At 36.0% G+C, this 18,490-nt stretch overlaps 1 non-coding gene across 1 annotated transcript; it reads right to left on the bottom strand.

Annotated features, from left to right (window-relative positions):
- Positions 1 to 9,213: 9,213 nt before the first annotated feature.
- LOC148578638 (small nucleolar RNA R71) lies at positions 9,214 to 9,321 on the bottom strand. Its single transcript, XR_015904688.1, has one exon. It is a non-coding gene; the product is annotated as a small nucleolar RNA R71 (small nucleolar RNA).
- Positions 9,322 to 18,490: the final 9,169 nt, after the last annotated feature.

Raw genomic sequence — 18,490 nt, 5'->3', positions numbered from 1 at the left:
TGCAGGATCACCAACCAGAACGGAACTCAAACAGTTTGTCCATCTCATAATGTATCTAGAATGCTCAACTCTCCAATCTTTGTTCTTTGGTCCAGTCAGAACCACGTTGTGAGATTCTGCAAGACGAGTAGCTTCTCCAGGAACTAGGGGTGGCAATGGGTAGGGTAGGGTAGGGTAGGGTTTGAACCCAACCCTAACCCTACCCGCGGGTTGAAAAATACCCAACCCTAACCCTACCCGCGCTTAACCCGCGGGTATCCGACTCTACCCGCGGGTTGACAAAAAGAAACATTATAATGACACAAATATCTCATAAATAACACAAGTATCTCATACACAACATAACCATCAAATAACACAAGTTATCCCATGAGCATTCAAATAACACAAGTATTCAAACAATACAAATTATCCTACAAATAACACAAGTATGTCATACACAACATAACCATCAAATATTAAATTACACATAAAAGTATTTGTCTAAGTAAATAACATAAACATAAATAAATTATTTAATTTCATGTCTCCATAAGCTTTCTATTTGTTGCAACAACACCATCACTAGTCTATGACTTCAGATACATTATCATCATCATCATTTGCAGTTTGATAATCAGGTTTTCCACCTAAAAATCAAAGATAATAAATTTATTTATTAATCAATCTATATATAAATTTAACATTAGCATAAACAAATAGAAAAGTTAAAACATAAATAACCTCTTTGACGATATGCTGTCCACAACCAGTTTTGATTACACATAAGAGCTTCCACAGTATCTTCATGAAGACTACCACGATGAGGAGTAATTACTCGACTACTTGTGCTAAAAGAAGACTCAGAAGCAACAGTAGACACAGGGATAGCAAATATATCTCTCGCAATTCTTTGAAGTGTTGGAAATCTAGCCCCATTCACTTTCCACCAAGCTAAAATATCAAAGTCGGCACTCAAAAGGATGAACATCTTTCTCTATGTAATGATCAAATTCAGTCTTCACAAATGAACCCTTTTTCCCTCTTTTTTTGTCTAATATACAACTGGTAAGCAGCATCATCATCTTGCTCTGCATTCATCTGTAGTTCTTGTGTAGAATCCTCAAATGCATTGCTTGAATTAGACGAATTCTGTTGGTACTCATGAAGCAAGTCATAGCATATCTGTTTGATCCTCTCAATCTTACTTAAGCACTCATCTTGATTTTGACATAATATTGAGAATTTATACTCAAGCCTAGCAAGCTTATACCTAGGATCTAGAATGACAGTAATACCCATCATGCCATGAATTTCTTCCCAATACTTATCAAATTTTACCCTCATACTACATGCCATATTACTAATCAATGGATTTGGAGAAGCAGACTAATTTTTCAAGGCAACATTTATATCACATACTTTGTTAAAATAAATGTTGGCTGTTGGAACTTGAGTATCAGAAAATAATTGTGTCACATCATAAAACAACTTTAATTTACCACAAATTTCTTTAGCAAGGTCCCACTCCTCATTGCTTAGCAAACTTTTGTAATTAGGATCCTTTTGTCTTAATCGAGGAAACATATTTCGATATAACCATGCAGTCTCTAACATCACATAAGTGGAGTTCCATCTAGTTGGACAATCAAGAGCTAATTTTTTTGTAAATTGAACATTTGACTTACTACACCAACTCACAAAGGTTTCATGTCTTTTGGGGGTTGAAGTCCAATACACCATACTACCACTAATTTTTTCCACACTTTCCTTAACCAAATTTAGACCATCTTTCACAATTAGGTTTAAGATATGAGCACAACAACGCATATGCAACATAGAACCCCCAACAACAAATATTTTGAATCTAAGTGCCCCAACAACTCATCAACCATAGCATCATTAGTAGAGTAATTATCCAATGTAATAGTTGACAATTTTCTATCTATGTTGCACTCTAACAAAACTTTCATTAATGCATTCGAGAGCACTTCACTCGTATGAGGAGCGGGAACATAAGTAAAACTGAAAATCGTTCAAAAACATATTTCAATTATTATCTAAAAGATAAATTAATTTCAAGTAAAAAAATATTAAAAGTCATATCAATTACTAGAAGTATAATTTAGAAGATTACCTTAATACGCGCATTTGCAAAATTCATGAACTATCAATGTAGTGTGCCGTAACAACCATGTATCCTTTTTCTTGGTTGGAAGTCCACATGTCAGTTGTAACTGCTACTCGACTATCATTTCCATCCATTATCTTAGTCATGTTAAGCTTCTCCAACTCATACATTTCAAAAATGTCCTTCTTGATTGTGTTTCGACTAGGCACTTTAAAAGTTGGTTGCATTGATGCATATACTTCCTTCATTCCAACATGTTCCACAAAAGATAAAGGATACTCATGCATACATATGGCCTTGGCAATACACCTTCTTGTATAAGATGGATCAAATACAAAAGCATCTGCAGCACTCCTTGCATGTTTAGACAATGAATCAGCAATTGTTGATTGCCTAGAGTTTGCTAATTTGATCCTTTTACAATAGTGGAGCACATGATTCTTCAAATTTGTAGTTCCATTTCTTGGATTGGATCCAAGAATAGATTTGCAATGGTTGCATTTTGTCTTCCAGTCTTTTCCCTCTTGAAATCGACTAAAGTATTGCCAATAAACACTCTTCACACTCGATTTGTTGCTATTTTCAATCGAAGCGGACTCATCTGGAACAAAATTTGCAGTTGCTTCCACTGGGGGTTCTTGTTGTTGTTCTTCTGCAGCCACATCTTGTGCCACTACATCCATGTTGGTACTTGACATTTCAAAGTGAATTTCCTACAAATATATATATGTGACATGTTTAAATACACTTTGTACAGATAGTCAGATATATAAATTACAACTAGTCCAAATAAAATCAAATTACATAATCAAATTACACACACATACATATAAAATAAAATTAAAAAAAAAAAGAAAATAATCATCTTGTCAAAGCTAGTCAAAAATTATATTTTCTAGTCACAAGATTTCAACTTCACTCTTTTTGAAAAGGTATAAGAGCCCCATGAGAACTAAAATAATCCCTACTAACTAATTATTGAAATTACATTTTTTTCCCTCTCTAAACTTTTGATAATGACAGAAGAAACTGGAGCAAGACAATTGAAAAAAATAATCAAACAACAACTTTAAAGATACACAAAGTGATGATTTTCTGTTTCAAACCAGAAAAGATATGTAGAAACCATTCCACCAATTGAAACACGCCCAATAATTCAAGTACGACATTAAAATTAAAGCAGTGGATATAAAGCCTTACTCACTAGACAAGTTTGGCTAAAAGAACCAAATCACAACAATATTGCTCCATGCCATGAATCATAATTCAACACAATTCATTAATGAACCAAACAACAACAGCATTGCTCCATGTCATGAATCATAATTTAACTCGATTCATTTATGCTTAAATTTTTTTTTAAGTTCTAATAAGCTTATTTAGAGTTCAAAACCAATGATGCCAGCACCAACAATCACAACATCAAACTCTTAAGAAGAACAACTGCAAAATCATACCAATTGGATCCATTATGGCACATAAAACTTGAGTTGACTAAACCACTTCAACAAATTTATTAAACTACCCGCAGCAAAACCACAATAATTGTATCAATCAAATTACATACAAACTTGAAACTTCTATTCAAATAACATTAACTCCACTAGCTCTAAATACTTAGATCAACTAATGCACACTAACTCTAATTCACTCAACAACAACACTATTGAAAGCAAAATTTTTAAAAAAAGTAAAATTTTTTCTACTATTTTTTCACAAAAATTTACAAACTAAAACTCTCATTACAAACTTTCTTAAACCCTAAAACAAGCTATAATTCAAGCAACCATTCACATGTTTACCAATTTTTTTTTCTAAAATTTTTTTCCATACAAACTATACAATTTTAGAAGTAACCTTAAAGTAAAATTTCTAAAAGAATAAACTTTGCATGTCACTAACACGGCATGAAAGTACAGAGCTGCCAAAGCCAAACACAAAACAGGATTATAGGTCTTACTTAATAGAAGCCCTTCGGGAACAAGCTGGCGACGGCCTTAGCTTGCAGGTCTTCCTCTTCCCCGCAGCTTGAGTAGTTCAGGAAATTTGCCTTCTCTTTACTTTCAATGTAATTTCCCCTGTAAGTCAATAGAAAGACTTGTTATCAAAGGGCGAGTGAAAGACTGACATGAATTAGCTTTTAGAACACTCACCCAAACTTCATTCGAAATAGTTAAGGCATTTCGACAGAGTCCAGAGAGATTTGAACTTGAGAATTGAGAGAAGAGGATTAGGGTTTGCACCGTTGAGAGAGAGTGGCTGTGAAAAATCTGAATTGAGGCCACTAGATTGTTCAAAATTGTATTTATATCTCATTAAATAGAAAATACGTTTTATAAAAATAAATGAGTAAGGTTTACAAATTAATAAATTTGGTTCAGTGGCTAGGAACCTTTTGCATATGCTTAAGGTCCTTAGTTCAACTCCCATATCTAACATTTTTAGACATATATAACACATATTATGGGGTGCGGGTAGGGTTGAGGCTCAACCCGCACCCTACCCGCTCCGCATCCAACCCTACCCGCAGCGGATCGGGTTGGCAACCCTACCCGACCGGGTTGGGTCGGATTGGGTACCCGCGGATAAGGTCTATTCTGCTAGGCCTACCAGAAACTTCCTGCGCCAGACCAAATTGCCTCATCACCTGGTCTGATGCATGACCAAATTGCCTAATCACCCGGTCTGATGCATGCCACTCAATGCATTCAAAAAATATTAGTGGCACAACTGCACTCGGTCTGATGCATGCCACTCAATGCATTAAAAAAATATTAGTGGCACAACTGCACTCCACATCAATCGATGCTGCAAAATATCATTTGGAACTACAATATTTTTTATATGATCAGGACTGTACGGGTTCCACACAAACTGCAAAAATATTCCAAAACGACTACATAAATACAAACACAAATATAATGCCAATATTAATAACTAACACTGTTAAATACAACAAAAAAAACTAACCCCATCTGCAGGAATATCATCTAGTAAACGCCTGATGTGAGAAATGGTCCACTTTTGGTATCAGTGAAACTGCGAGCGCCAAAACATCTAGCTGAAATAAAATAAATCTCTAACACTCAGAACCAATATATGTTATATAATATAATTAAACAATACATAAGCGATAATATGTTAATGATGAGCGGATAATTTATACGCTTTTTGGCATTGTTTTTAGTATGTTTTTAGTAGAATCTAGTTACTTTTAGGGATGTTTTCATTTGTTTTTATGTTAAATTCACATTTCTGGATTTTACTATGAGTTTGTGTATTTTTCTGTGATTTCAGGTATTTTCTGGCTGAAATTGAGGGACTTGAGCAAAAATCAGATTCAGAGGTTGAAGAAGGACTGCTGATGCTGTTGGATTCTAACCTCCCTACACTCAAAATGGATTTTCTGGAGCTACAGAACTCAAAATGGCGCGCTTCCAATTGTGTTGGAAAGTAGACATCCAAGGCTTTCCAGAAATATATAGTCCATACTTTGTCCAAGTTTAGACGATGCAAACTGGCGTTCAACGCCAGCTCTCTGCCCAATTCTGGCGTCCAGCGCTAGAAACAAGTTGCAAAGTGGAGTTCAACGCCCAAAATGGCACAAAAGCTGGCGTTCAACTCCAAGAATGACCTCTCCACGTGTAGACTTCAAGCTCAGCCCAAGCACACACCAAGTGGGTCCCGAAAGTAGATTTATGCATCAATTACTTACTTCTGTAAACCCTAGTAGCTAGTTTATTATAAATAGGATTTTTTACTATTATATTAGACATCTTTTGATCATTTTTAGATCTCTAGACCTCCATGGGAGGCTGGCCACTCGGCCATGCTTACCCTATATTCACTTATGTATTTTTAACGGTAGAGTTTCTACACTCCATAGATTAAGGTGTGGAGCTCTGCTGTTCCTCAAAGATTAATGCAAAGTACTACTGTTTTTCTATTCAACTCAACTTATTCCGCTTCTAAGATATTCATTCGCACTTCAACCTGAATGTGATGAACGTGACAATCATCATCATTCCCTATGAACGCGTGCCTGACAACCACTTCCGTTCTACCTTCGATTGAATGATTATCTCTTGGATCTCTTAATCAAAATCTTCGTGGTGTAAGCTAGATTGATAGCGGCATTCATGAGAATCCGGAAAGTCTAAACCTTGTCTGTGGTATTCCGAGTAGGATTTTGGGATTGAATGACTGTGACGAGCTTCAAACTCGCGATTGCTGGGAGTAGTGACAGACGCAAAAGGAGGGTGAATCCTATTCCAGCATGATCGGGAACCTCAGATGATTAGCCATACAGTGACAGCGCATCGGACCATTTTCACAAGAGGAGGGGATATAACCATTGACAACGGTGATGCCCTTGCATAAAGCCAGCCATGAAAAGGAGTAAGACTGATTGGATGAAGGCAGCGGGAAAGCAGAGATTCAGAGGAACGAAAGTATCTCTGCACGCTTATCTGAAACTCTCACAAATGAATTACATAAGTGTTTCTATCCTTATTTTCTGTTTAATTAGTATTATTTTCGAAAACTCCATAATCAATTATTATCCGCCTGACTGAGATTTACAAGGTGACCATAGCTTGCTTCATACCAACAATCTCCGTGGGATCGACCCTTACTCACGTAAGGTTTATTACTTGGACGACCCAGTGCACTTGCTGGTTAGTTGCATTGAAGTTGTGACAATTTATGAATTGAGATCAGAGCACCAAGTTTTTGGAGCCATTACCAGAGATCACAATTTCGTGCACCAAGTTTTTGGCGTCGTTGCCGGGGATTGTTCGAGTTTGGACAACTGACAGTTCATCTTGTTGCTCAGATTAGGTAATTTTCTTTTTGTTTTCTTTTCAAAAAAAAATTTCAAAAATCTTTCAAAAAATTTTTCTCCTTTGTTTTCGAAAAATTTTAAAATAAAAATGTTTTCAAAAATATTTTTTTTCAGAATTTTTAAGAATGAATTCTAGTGTTTCATGAAGTATGTTGAAGCCTGGCTGGCTGTAAAGCCATGCCTAATTCCTTTGGATAGGGCATGTTAGGCGTGTCATGTCTGAGTTACATACTAAAGCTTGGCTGGCTATTAAGCCATGCCTGACCCTTTGATTGGAGCTTTAGACTAAAGAGCATAAGATTCCTGGAATTCATATTAAAAATTTTGGAGTTCTTATTTTTCTTTTTTAAAATAAATTTCGAAAAAATTAAAAAAAAAATACAAAAAAACCATAAAATCATAAAAATAAAAAATATTTTGTGTTTCTTGATTGAGTCTTGAGCCAGATTTTAAGTTTGGTGTCAATTGCATATTCATCCTGCATTTTTTCGAAAAATTCATGCATTCATAGTGTTCTTCATGATCTTCAAGTTGTTCTTGGTAAGTCTTCTTGTTTGATCTTTATGTTTTCATGTTTTGTATCTTTTCTTGTTTTTCATATGCATTCTTGCATCCATAGAGTCTAAGCATCAAAGATTTCTAAGTTTGGTGTCTTGCATGTTTTCTTTGCATTAAAAATTTTTCAAAAATATGTTCTTGGTGTTCATCTTGACATTCAAAGTGTTCTTGGTGTTCATCTTGACATTCATAACATTCTTGCATGCATTCATTGTTTTGATCTAAAAATTCCATGCATTGAGCAATTTTAGTGTTTTTCTCTCTCATCATAAAAATTCAAAAAAAAATCAAAAAAACATCTTTCCCTTTTTCTCTCTTAAAATTTCGAAAATTTGGATTGACTTTTTCAAAAATTTTTAAAAATCTAGTTGTTTCTTATGAGTCAAATCAAATTTTCAATTTAAAAATCCCATCTTTTTCAAAATCTTCTTCAAAAATCAAATCTTTTTCATTTTTCTTAGTTATTTTCGAAAATTATAAAAAATATTTTTCAAAAATCTTTTCTTATCTTTATCCCCTAATTTTCGAAAATAACATCATCAATTAATGTTTTGATTCAAAAATTTCAAGTTTGTTACTTGCTTGTTAAGAAAGATTCAAACTTTAAGTTCTAGAATCATATTTTGTGATTTCTTGTGAATCAAGTCATTAATTGTGATTTTAAAAATCAAATCTTTTTCAAAACTAATTTCAATCATATCTTTTCAAAAATATCTTTTTATCTTATCTTTTTCAAAATCATATCTTTTTCAAAAATTTGATTTCAAAATATCTTTTCTAACTTCTTATCTTCTTATCTTTTCAAAATTGATTTTCAAATTTGTTTCAACTAACTAACTAACTTTTTGTTTGTTTCTTATCTTTTTCAAAACTACCTAACTAACTCTCTCTCTCTAATTTTCGAAAATATCTCCCTCTTTTTCAAAATTTCTTTTTTTAATTAACCAATTATTTTAATTTTTTATTTTAAAATTTTCAAAAATTACTAACCTTTTTCAAAAACTATTTTCGAAAATCACTAACTCTGTTTCAAAAAACTATTTTCAAAAATCCTCTCTTTCTCTGAGTTCAGATTTTCTCTTCTTCTTTTCTTCTACTCACACAGGGACCTCTATACTGTGGTAAAAAGGACCCCTATTATTATTATTTTTCTTTCCCTCTTTTTTATATGAGCAGGAGCAAGGACAAGAATATTCTTGTTGAAGCAGATCCAGAACCTGAAAGGACTCTGAAGAGGAAACTAAGAGAAGCTAAATTACAACTATCCATCGAGCACCTGTCAGGAATTTTCAAACAAAAAGAGGAGATGGCAGCCGAAAATAATAATAATGCAAGGAGGATGCTTGGTGACTTTACTGCACCTAATTCCAATTTACATGGAAGAAGCATCTCCATTCCTGCCATTGAAGCAAACAATTTTGAGCTTAAACCTCAATTAGTTTCTCTGATGCAGCAGAACTGCAAGTTTCATGGACTTCCATCTGAAGATCCTTTTCAGTTCTTAACTGAATTCTTGCAGATATGTGATACTGTTAAGACTAATGGAGTAGATCCTGAAGTCTACAGGCTCATGCTTTTCCCCTTTGCTGTAAGAGACAGAGCTAGAATATGGTTGGACTCTCAACCTAAGGATAGCCTGAACTCTTGGGATAAGCTGGTCAAGGCTTTCTTAGCCAAGTTCTTTCCTCCTCAAAAGCTGAGTAAGCTTAGAGTGGATGTTCAGACCTTCAGACAGAAAGAAGGTGAATCCCTCTATGAAGCTTGGGAGAGATACAAAGAACTGACCAAAAAGTGTCCTTCTGACATGCTTTCAGAATGGACCATCCTGGACATATTCTATGATGGTTTATCTGAGCTATCAAAGATGTCATTGGATACTTCTGCAGGTGGATCCATTCACCTAAAGAAAACGCCTGTAGAAGCTCAAGAACTCATTGACATGGTTGCTAATAACCAGTTCATGTACACTTCTGAAAGGAATCCTGTGAATAATGGGACGCCTATGAAGAAGGGAGTTCTTGAAATTGATACTCTGAATGCCATATTGGCTCAGAACAAAATATTGACTCAGCAAGTCAATATGATTTCTCAGAGTCTGAATGGAATGCAAGCTACATCCAACAGTACTCAAGAGGCATCTTCTGAAGAAGAAGCTTATGATCCTGAAAATCCTGCAATAGCAGAGGTAAATTATATGGGTGAACCTTATGGAAACACCTATAACCCATCATGGAGAAATCATCTAAATTTCTCATGGAAGGATCAAAAGCCTCAACAAGGCTTTAATAATGGTGGAAGAAACAGGTTTAACAACAGTAAACCTTTTTCATCATCCACTCAGCAACAGACAGAGAACTCTGAACAAAATACTTCTAATTTAGCAAATTTAGTCTCTGATCTATCAAAGGCCACTGTGAGTTTCATGAATGAAACAAGGTCATCCATTAGAAATTTGGAGGCACAAGTGGGCTAGCTGAGTAAAAGGATCACTGAAATCCCTCCTAGTACTCTCCCAAGCAATACAGAAGAAAATCCAAAAGGAGAGTGCAAGGCCATTGAATTAATCACCATGGCCGAACCTGTGAAGGAAGGAGAGGACGTGAATCCCAAGGAGGAGGACCTCCTGGGACGCCTAGTGATCAATAAGGAGCTTCCCTCTGAGGAACCAAAAGAATCCGAGGCTCAACTAGAGACCATAGAGATTCCATTGAACCTCCTTATGCCATTCATGAGCTCTGATGAGTATTCCTCTTCTGAAGAGAATGAGGATGTTACTGAAGAGCAAGCTGCCAAGTTCCTTGGTGCAATCATGAATCTGAATGCCAAATTATTTGGTATTGAGACTTGGGAAGATGAACCTCCCTTGTTCACTAATGAACTAAGTGATCTGGATCAACTGACATTGCCTCAGAAGAAACAGGATCCTGGAAAGTTCTTAATACCTTGTACCATAGGCACCATGATCTTTAAGGCTCTGTGTGACCTTGGTTCAGGGATAAACCTCATGCCCCTCCCTGTAATAGAGAAACTGGGAATCTTTGGGATGCAAGCCACTAAAATCTCATTAGAGATGGCAGACAATTCAAGAAAACAGGCTTATGGACAAGTAGAGGACGTGTTAGTAAAGGTTGAAGGCCTTTACATCCCTGCTGATTTCATAGTCCTAGATACTGGGAAGTATGAGGATGAATTCATCATCCTTGGAAGACCCTTCCTAGCCACAGCAAGAGCTGTGATTGATGTGGACAGAGGAGAATTGATCCTTCAAATAAATGAGGACAACCTTGTGTTTACAACTCAAGGATCTCTCTCTGCATCCATGGAGAGGAAGCATAAAAAGCTTCTCTCAAAGCAGAGTCAAACAAAACCCCCACAGTCAAACTCTAAGTTTGGTGTTGGGAGGCCACAACCAAACTCTAAGTTTGGTGTCAAACCCCCATATCCAAACTCTAAGTTTGGTGTTGGGAGGTCTTAACAAAGCTCTGCACATCTGTGAGGCTCCATGAAAGCCCACTGTCAAGTTATTGACATTAAAGAAGCGCTTGTTGGGGGGCAACCCAATGTTTATTTATCTAATTTTCATTGTTTTTCATATTTTATTAGGTTCATGACCATGTGGAGTCACAAAATAAATATAAAAATTGAAAACGGAATCAAAAACAGCAGAAGAAAAATCACACCCTGGAGGAAGACCTTACTGGCGTTTAAACGCCAGTAAGAAGCATGTTTTGGGCGTTCAACGCCAGAACAGAGCATGGTTCTGGCGCTGAACACCAGAAATGCACCCTGGAGAAGAGCTGGCGCTGAACCCAGAACAAGCATGGTTCTGGCGTTCAACGCCAGAAATAGGCAACAAATGGGCGTTCAACGCCCAGAACAAGCACCAATCTGGCACTGAACGCCCAGAGTTGTGTGCAAGGGCATTTTGCATGCCTAATTTGGTGCAAGATTGTAAATCATTGAATACCTCAGGATCTGTGGACCCCACAGGATCACCTCAGGATCTGTGGACCCACAGGATCCCCACCTACCTCAACTCACTTCTTCTCACCCCTCTTTCACACAATCCCATAAACACTCTTCCCCAAAACCCTTCACCAATCACCCCAATCTCTCTTCCCCATCACCTCTTCACCACTCACATCCATCCACTCTTCCCCATAAACCTACCTCATAAACTCCACCTACCTTCAAAATTCAAAAATCAATTTTTCACCCAAACCCACCCTAAATGGCCGAACTTACCCCCCTCCCTTCCCTACATATAACCCTCCATTCTTCATCATTTTCACATAACACAACCCTCTTTGCTCTCCATAGCCGAAACACACCTCCCCCCTCCTCTCCATATTTTCTTCTTCTTCTTCATCTATTCTTTCTTCTCTTGCTCGAGGGCGAGCAAAATTCTAAGTTTGGTGTGGTAAAAGCATAAGCTTTTTGTTTTTCCATTACCATTGATGGCACCCAAGACCGGAGAATCCTCTAGAAAAGGGAAAGGGAAGACAAAAGCTTCCACCTCCGAGTCATGGGAGATGGAAAGGTTCATCTCCAAAGCCCATCAAGACCACTTCTATGATGTTGTGGCCAAGAAGAAGGTGATCCCCGAGGTCCCTTTCAAACTCAAGAAAAATGAGTATCTGGAGATCCGACATGAAATCCAAAGAAGAGGTTGGGAAGTTCTAACAAACCCCATCCAACAAGTCGGCATCCTAATGGTTCAAGAGTTCTATGCCAATGCATGGATCACTAGGAACCATGATCAAAGTAAGAACCCAAATCCAAAGAATTATGTTACAATGGTTCGAGGGAAATACTTAGATTTTAGTCCGGAGAATGTGAGGTTGGCGTTTAACTTGCCTATGATGCAAGGAGATGAGTGCCCCTACACTAGAAGGGTCAACTTTAATCAAAGGTTGGACCAAGTCCTCATGGACATATGTGTGGAAGGAGTCCAATGGAAGATTGACTCCAAAGGCAAGCCGGTTCAATTAAGAAGACTGGACCTCAAGCCTGTGGCTAGAGGATGGTTGGAGTTCATCCAACACTCCATCATCCCCACTAGCAACCGATCTGAAGTTACTGTGGATCGGGCCATCATGATCCATAGCATCATGATTGGAGAGGAAGTAGAAGTTCATGAAGTCATCTCCCTTGAACTCTACAAAATAGCCGAAAAGTCCTCCCCCATGGCAAGGCTAGCTTTTCCTCATCTTATTTGCCATCTATGTTACTCAGCTGGAGCTTCCATAGAAGGAGACATTCCCATTGAGGAAGAGAAGCCCATCACTAAGAAAAAGATGGAGCAAGCAAGAGAGCCTATTCATGGAGCTCAAGAGGCGCAGGAAGTTCATTACCATGAGATCCCGGAGATGCCTCAAATGCATTTCTCTCCACAAAACTATTGGGAGCAAATCAACACCTCCCTAGGAGAATTAAGTTCCAACATGGGACAACTAAGGGTGGAACATCAAGAGCACTCCATCATCCTTCATGAAATAAGAGAAGATCAAAAAGCAATGAGGGAGGAGCAACAAAGACAAGGAAGAGACATAGAAGAGCTCAAGGACATCATTGGTTCCTCAAGAAGGAAACGCCACCATCACTAAGGTGGACTCATTCCTTGTTCTTACTTTCTCTGTTTTTCGTTTTCTATGTTGAGTGCTTATCTATGTTTGTGTCTTCATTACATGATCATCAGTATTTAGTAACTATGCCTTAAAGTTATGAATGTCCTATGAATCCATCACCTCTCTTAAATGAAAACTGTTTTAATTCAAAAGAACAAGAAGTACATGAGTTTCGAATTTATCCTTGAACTTAGTTTAATTATATTGATGTGGTGACAATGCTTCTTGTTTTCTGAATGAATGCTTGAACAGTGCATATATATTTTGAAGTTGTTGTTTAAGAATGTTAAATATGTTGGCTCTTGAAAGAATGATGACTAGGAGACATGTTATTTGATAATCTGAAAAATCATAAAAATGATTCTTGAAGCAAGAAAAAGCAGCAAAGAACAAAGCTTGCAGAAAAAAAAATAGGCGAAAAAAAATAGAAAGAAAAAGAAAAAGCAAGCAGAAAAAGCCAAAGCTCTTAAAACCAAGAGGCAAGAGCAAAAAGCCAATAACCCTTAAAACCAAAAGGCAACGGTAATAAAAAGGATCCCAAGGCTTTGAGCATCAGTGAATAGGAGGGCCTAAAGGAATAAAATCCTGGTCTAAGCGGCTAAACCAAGCTGTCCCTAACCATGTGCTTGTGGCGTGAAGGTGTCAAGTGAAAACTTGAGACTGAACGGTTAAAGTCAAGGTCCAAAGCAAAAAAAGAGTGTGCTTAAGAACCCTGGACACCTCTAATTGGGGACTTTAGCAAAGCTGAGTCACAATCTGAAAAGGTTCACCCAATTATGTGTCTGTGGCATTTATGTATCCGGTGGTAATACTGGAAAACAAAGTGCTTAGGGCCACGACCAAGACTCATAAAACAGCTGTGTTCAAGAATCATCATACTGAACTAGGAGAATCAATAACACTATCTGAACTTTGAGTTCCTATAGATGCCAATCATTCTGAACCTCAATGGATAAAGTGAGATGCCAAAACTATTCAAGAGGCAAAAAGCTACAAGTCCCGCTCATCTGATTGAAGCTATGTTTCATTGATAGTCTGGAATTTATGGTATATTCTCTTCTTTTTATCCTATTTGATTTTCAGTTTCTTGGGGACAAGCAACAATTTAAGTTTGGTGTTGTGATGAGCGGATAATTTATACGCTTTTTGACATTGTTTTTAGTATATTTTTAGTAGAATCTAGTTATTTTTAGGGATGTTTTCATTTATTTTTATGTTAAATTTACATTTCTGGACTTTACTATGAGTTTGTGTGTTTTTCTGTGATTTCAGGTATTTTCTGGCTGAAATTGAGGGACTTGAGCAAAAATCAGATTCAGAGGTTGAAGAAGGACTGTTGATGCTGTTGGATTCTGACCTCCCTGCACTCAAAATAGATTTTCTGGAGCTACAGAAGTCAAAATGGCGCGCTTCTAATTGCATTGGAAAGTAGACATCCAGGGCTTTCCAGAAATATATAATAGTTTATACTTTGCCCAAGTTTAGATGACGCAAACTGGCGTTCAACGCCAGCTCTCTGCCCAATTCTGGCGTCCAGCGCCAGAAACAAGTTGCAAAGTGGAGTTCAATGCCCAAAATGGCACAAAAGCTGGCGTTCAACTCCAAGAATGACCTCTCCACGTGTAGACTTCAAGCTCAGCCCAAGCTCACACCAAGTGGGCCCCGGAAGTGGATTTATGCATCAATTACTTACTTCTGTAAACCCTAGTAGCTAGTTTATTATAAATAGGACTTTTTACTATTGTATTAGACATCTTTTGATCATTTTTAGATCTCTAGACCTCCATGGGAGGCTGGCCACTCGGCCATGCTTACCCTATATTCACTTATGTATTTTTAACGGTAGAGTTTCTACACTCCATAGATTAAGGTGTGGAGCTCTGCTGTTCCTCAAAGATTAATGCAAAGTACTACTATTTTTCTATTCAACTCAACTTATTCCGCTTCTAAGATATTCATTCGCACTTCAACCTGAATGTGATGAACGTGACAATCATCATCATTCCCCATAAACGCGTTCCTGACAACCACTTCCGTTCTACCTTCGATTGAATGATTATCTCTTGGATCTCTTAATCAGAATCTTCGTGGTGTAAGCTAGATTGATGGCGGCATTCATGAGAATCCGGAAAGTCTAAACCTTGTCTGTGGTATTTCGAGTAGGATTCTGGGATTGAATGACTGTGATGAGCTTCAAAATCACGATTGCTGGGCGTAGTGACAGACGCAAAAGGAGGGTGAATCCTATTCCAGCATGATCGGGAACCTCAGATGATTAGCCATGCAGTGACAGCGCATCGGACCATTTTCACAAGAGGAGGGGATGTAACCATTGACAACGGTGATGCCCTTGCATAAAGCCAGCCATGGAAAGGAGTAAGACTGATTGGATGAAGGCAGCGGGAAAGCAGAGATTCAGAGGAACGAAAGCATCTCTGCACGCTTATCTGAAACTCTCACCAATGAATTACATAAGTGTTTCTATCCTTATTTTCTGTTTAATTAGTATTATTTTCGAAAACTCCATAATCAATTATTATCCGCCTGACTGAGATTTACAAGGTGACCATAGCTTGCTTCATACCAACAATCTCCGTGGGATCGACCCTTACTCACGTAAGGTTTATTACTTGGTCGACCCAGTGCACTTGCTGGTTAGTTGCATCGAAGTTGTGACAATTTATGAATTGAGATTAGAGCACCAAGTTTTTAGAGCCATTACTAGAGATCACAATTTCGTGCACCAGTTAACATATGAAATAATTTTACCTGCACGCAAGCGAAAAACTACGATGCGATCGCACCGATGCTAGGAACAGTAACCGTTCCCAAGCCCATATACAAAGCAGTGCCAATGGGCCATCCACCTTCTTGCAATCATAACGTGATGTCCGACATAATGCCATATACAAATGTGCCAGGCAAGCGGATCCCCAGCTAAAGCCTCTAATGTCAGAAAAATTTCGAAGCAAAGGCAAGATTTTCCAGTGGATTGTCATTCCTGACTTGTCGCAAAATAAATTTGTGCCAAACAACAATAATAAGTGTATCTTGACGTACATTTGTCTACCAAGTGCGATATCCAACTGCATGTGCCGCTTTAGGGTGCGGAGCCATGCAAGCTTGACACCGCTTCCTTTATGATCAGCGGCAGTAGGTACAATACCAAATTGTGTCATGAATTCATTTTCGAGGCCATTAGTGCTGCTATCCGTAAACCCTAACACCGGCATACCATCTATTGGGAGTCCAAATATCATTGCAACATCCTCTAAGGTTATCGTGCATTCACCGTGTGGAAGATGAAACGTATGAGTCTCTGGATGCCATCGCTCGATTAAGGCATTTATAAGTGTATTGTGCAAAACAAGTCTCCCAATTTGAGATATGTGATAGAATCTACTATCTCGTAACTCGATCTCAACTCAGGGATCATATGAATCTTGGTTCAGATGTCTTAATTCTAAATTTCTTGAACTCTAAAACAAATAAAAAATTATAATTAACAATAGAAACAAAAAAAATAAACAAACATAAATAATAATAACAACAACAACAACAACAACAATAATATTAACAATAATGCTAACTACGATAATAACAACAACAATAATAACAAATATACAAACATAAAAATAATTACATATGGTGGACGTTCAAGGTATTTAACAATGTGATTTTCAGGACGCGTAATGTCACAAACCATCTTCTATTTGTATTCTTTCTGAAACAAAAAACTATTATATTATATAAACTATACCTAACATATATCCAATATTTCTCTAACATTAAATAAATAAATAAAAGCATATTTAATTAATTTTATATATAATATTTTCGGTTCTATAAACAGCATACCCACTTTAACATTTATTCAACATAAATTTAATAATACATTAAATAAAATATATTCTGAACATTTAAACAATATATGACATCACATCTTATATTTTATATTTTTGTAAATAATATATGTAAACAATATATATTAATATATTATATTAAATATGTCTAACTTATTGTTAAATATATCAAAAAAAATATTTTTAAATTTTACCATATGTTCGTATGTATGTATTGTAGTAATATTAAGTATGTAAATTCCTATAAATAAAAATATATAATATATAAAGTATGTTTAAAGTATCTTAATAATATATTAAGTACTGTTTTTGTTTACAAGTTAAAAATATATTTTAGTATTATCTTAATCTAATTAAAATTGTGACCCTAATTAATACTAGATTCAACACTATTATTACTAACAATGAATTAATTAATCCAAATTAATTTTTTAAAACTAATCTAATTTATTTTTTATTTACAGTAATTAAAATAATTAAACTCACTAAAAATATTATTATTAAAAAATGTACTTACTTGGTGATGCTGATAGAAATATAGTTGAAAACAATAAATTTGAAGATGAAGTTCCAGTATGGGGGAAGTGGTTATTTTGAGTTATAGAAGAAAGAAGAAAGAATTGATGTGTGTGGTGTTTAGGAAAGTGAACCAAGATTTAAAAGTGAAAGGAAGAGAGAGAACGTGAGTATGAAGAGGGACCAAGGGGATAATGAGATTCATAGGTTGAGGGGGGCCATAGACACATGTCATGCATGCAGTCAATACAAGGGGGCGGGCGGGTTGTGGGTACATTACGAATGGGGCGGATTGCAAATCCGTTAGGACGGCGCCCCCAGTCTCCAGTATAACCCCCATTTTTCTCCATTTTAACAAAAAATACCAACTCTTTTCCAATTATAAAATAAAAAATTCTCCATAATCGTCATTGATTTTGGCCTACTTCGCTTTTTTTTATGCTTTTTCTGTTTTCATTTCAAGGTTCTAACTAAAATAAAAAATATAGATGCAAGAGATTAACGGTTTATTCGGGTGATTTTTTACGGAAAAATTAAATTTTTTAAAAAAAATTTAAAAAAATAAAAGTAATTTTATATTTAGATATTTTATATAAAAATATTTATTTTTTAATAAAAAAGTTTTTTTAAAAAATATAAATTATAACTTTTAAAAAATATATTTTAAAATTTTTTTTAGTGTTTTATTTTTATTATCAAAATTCTGTCAAACACACTAAAAAATAAAAAATTCTAATAATTCAATGGCATCTAAACAAACTCTAATTTTAATATACCTTAATTATAAATTTTAAAGGAATATATAGTGTGTTAAGATATATGATTGAATGATAATTTAAAGAAATTACACAAGTAATATCTTAAAATTGAATTCTTAATAAGAAATTTAGTAAGTCATTAAAAAAAAAACTAAAAAGGTGAGAGTACGTTATCATGGCTTTGTACACATTCTAACGCTATCGTACTAATACTC

This window comes from Arachis ipaensis, chromosome B1, assembly GCF_059453495.1.
Source record: "Arachis ipaensis isolate K30076 ecotype BB chromosome B1, ASM5945349v1, whole genome shotgun sequence".
In the NCBI taxonomy this organism is placed as follows: domain Eukaryota; kingdom Viridiplantae; phylum Streptophyta; class Magnoliopsida; order Fabales; family Fabaceae; genus Arachis; species Arachis ipaensis.
The sequence above is the reverse complement of the archived record's forward strand: the minus strand, read 5'-3'. Positions and strand labels throughout refer to the sequence as shown.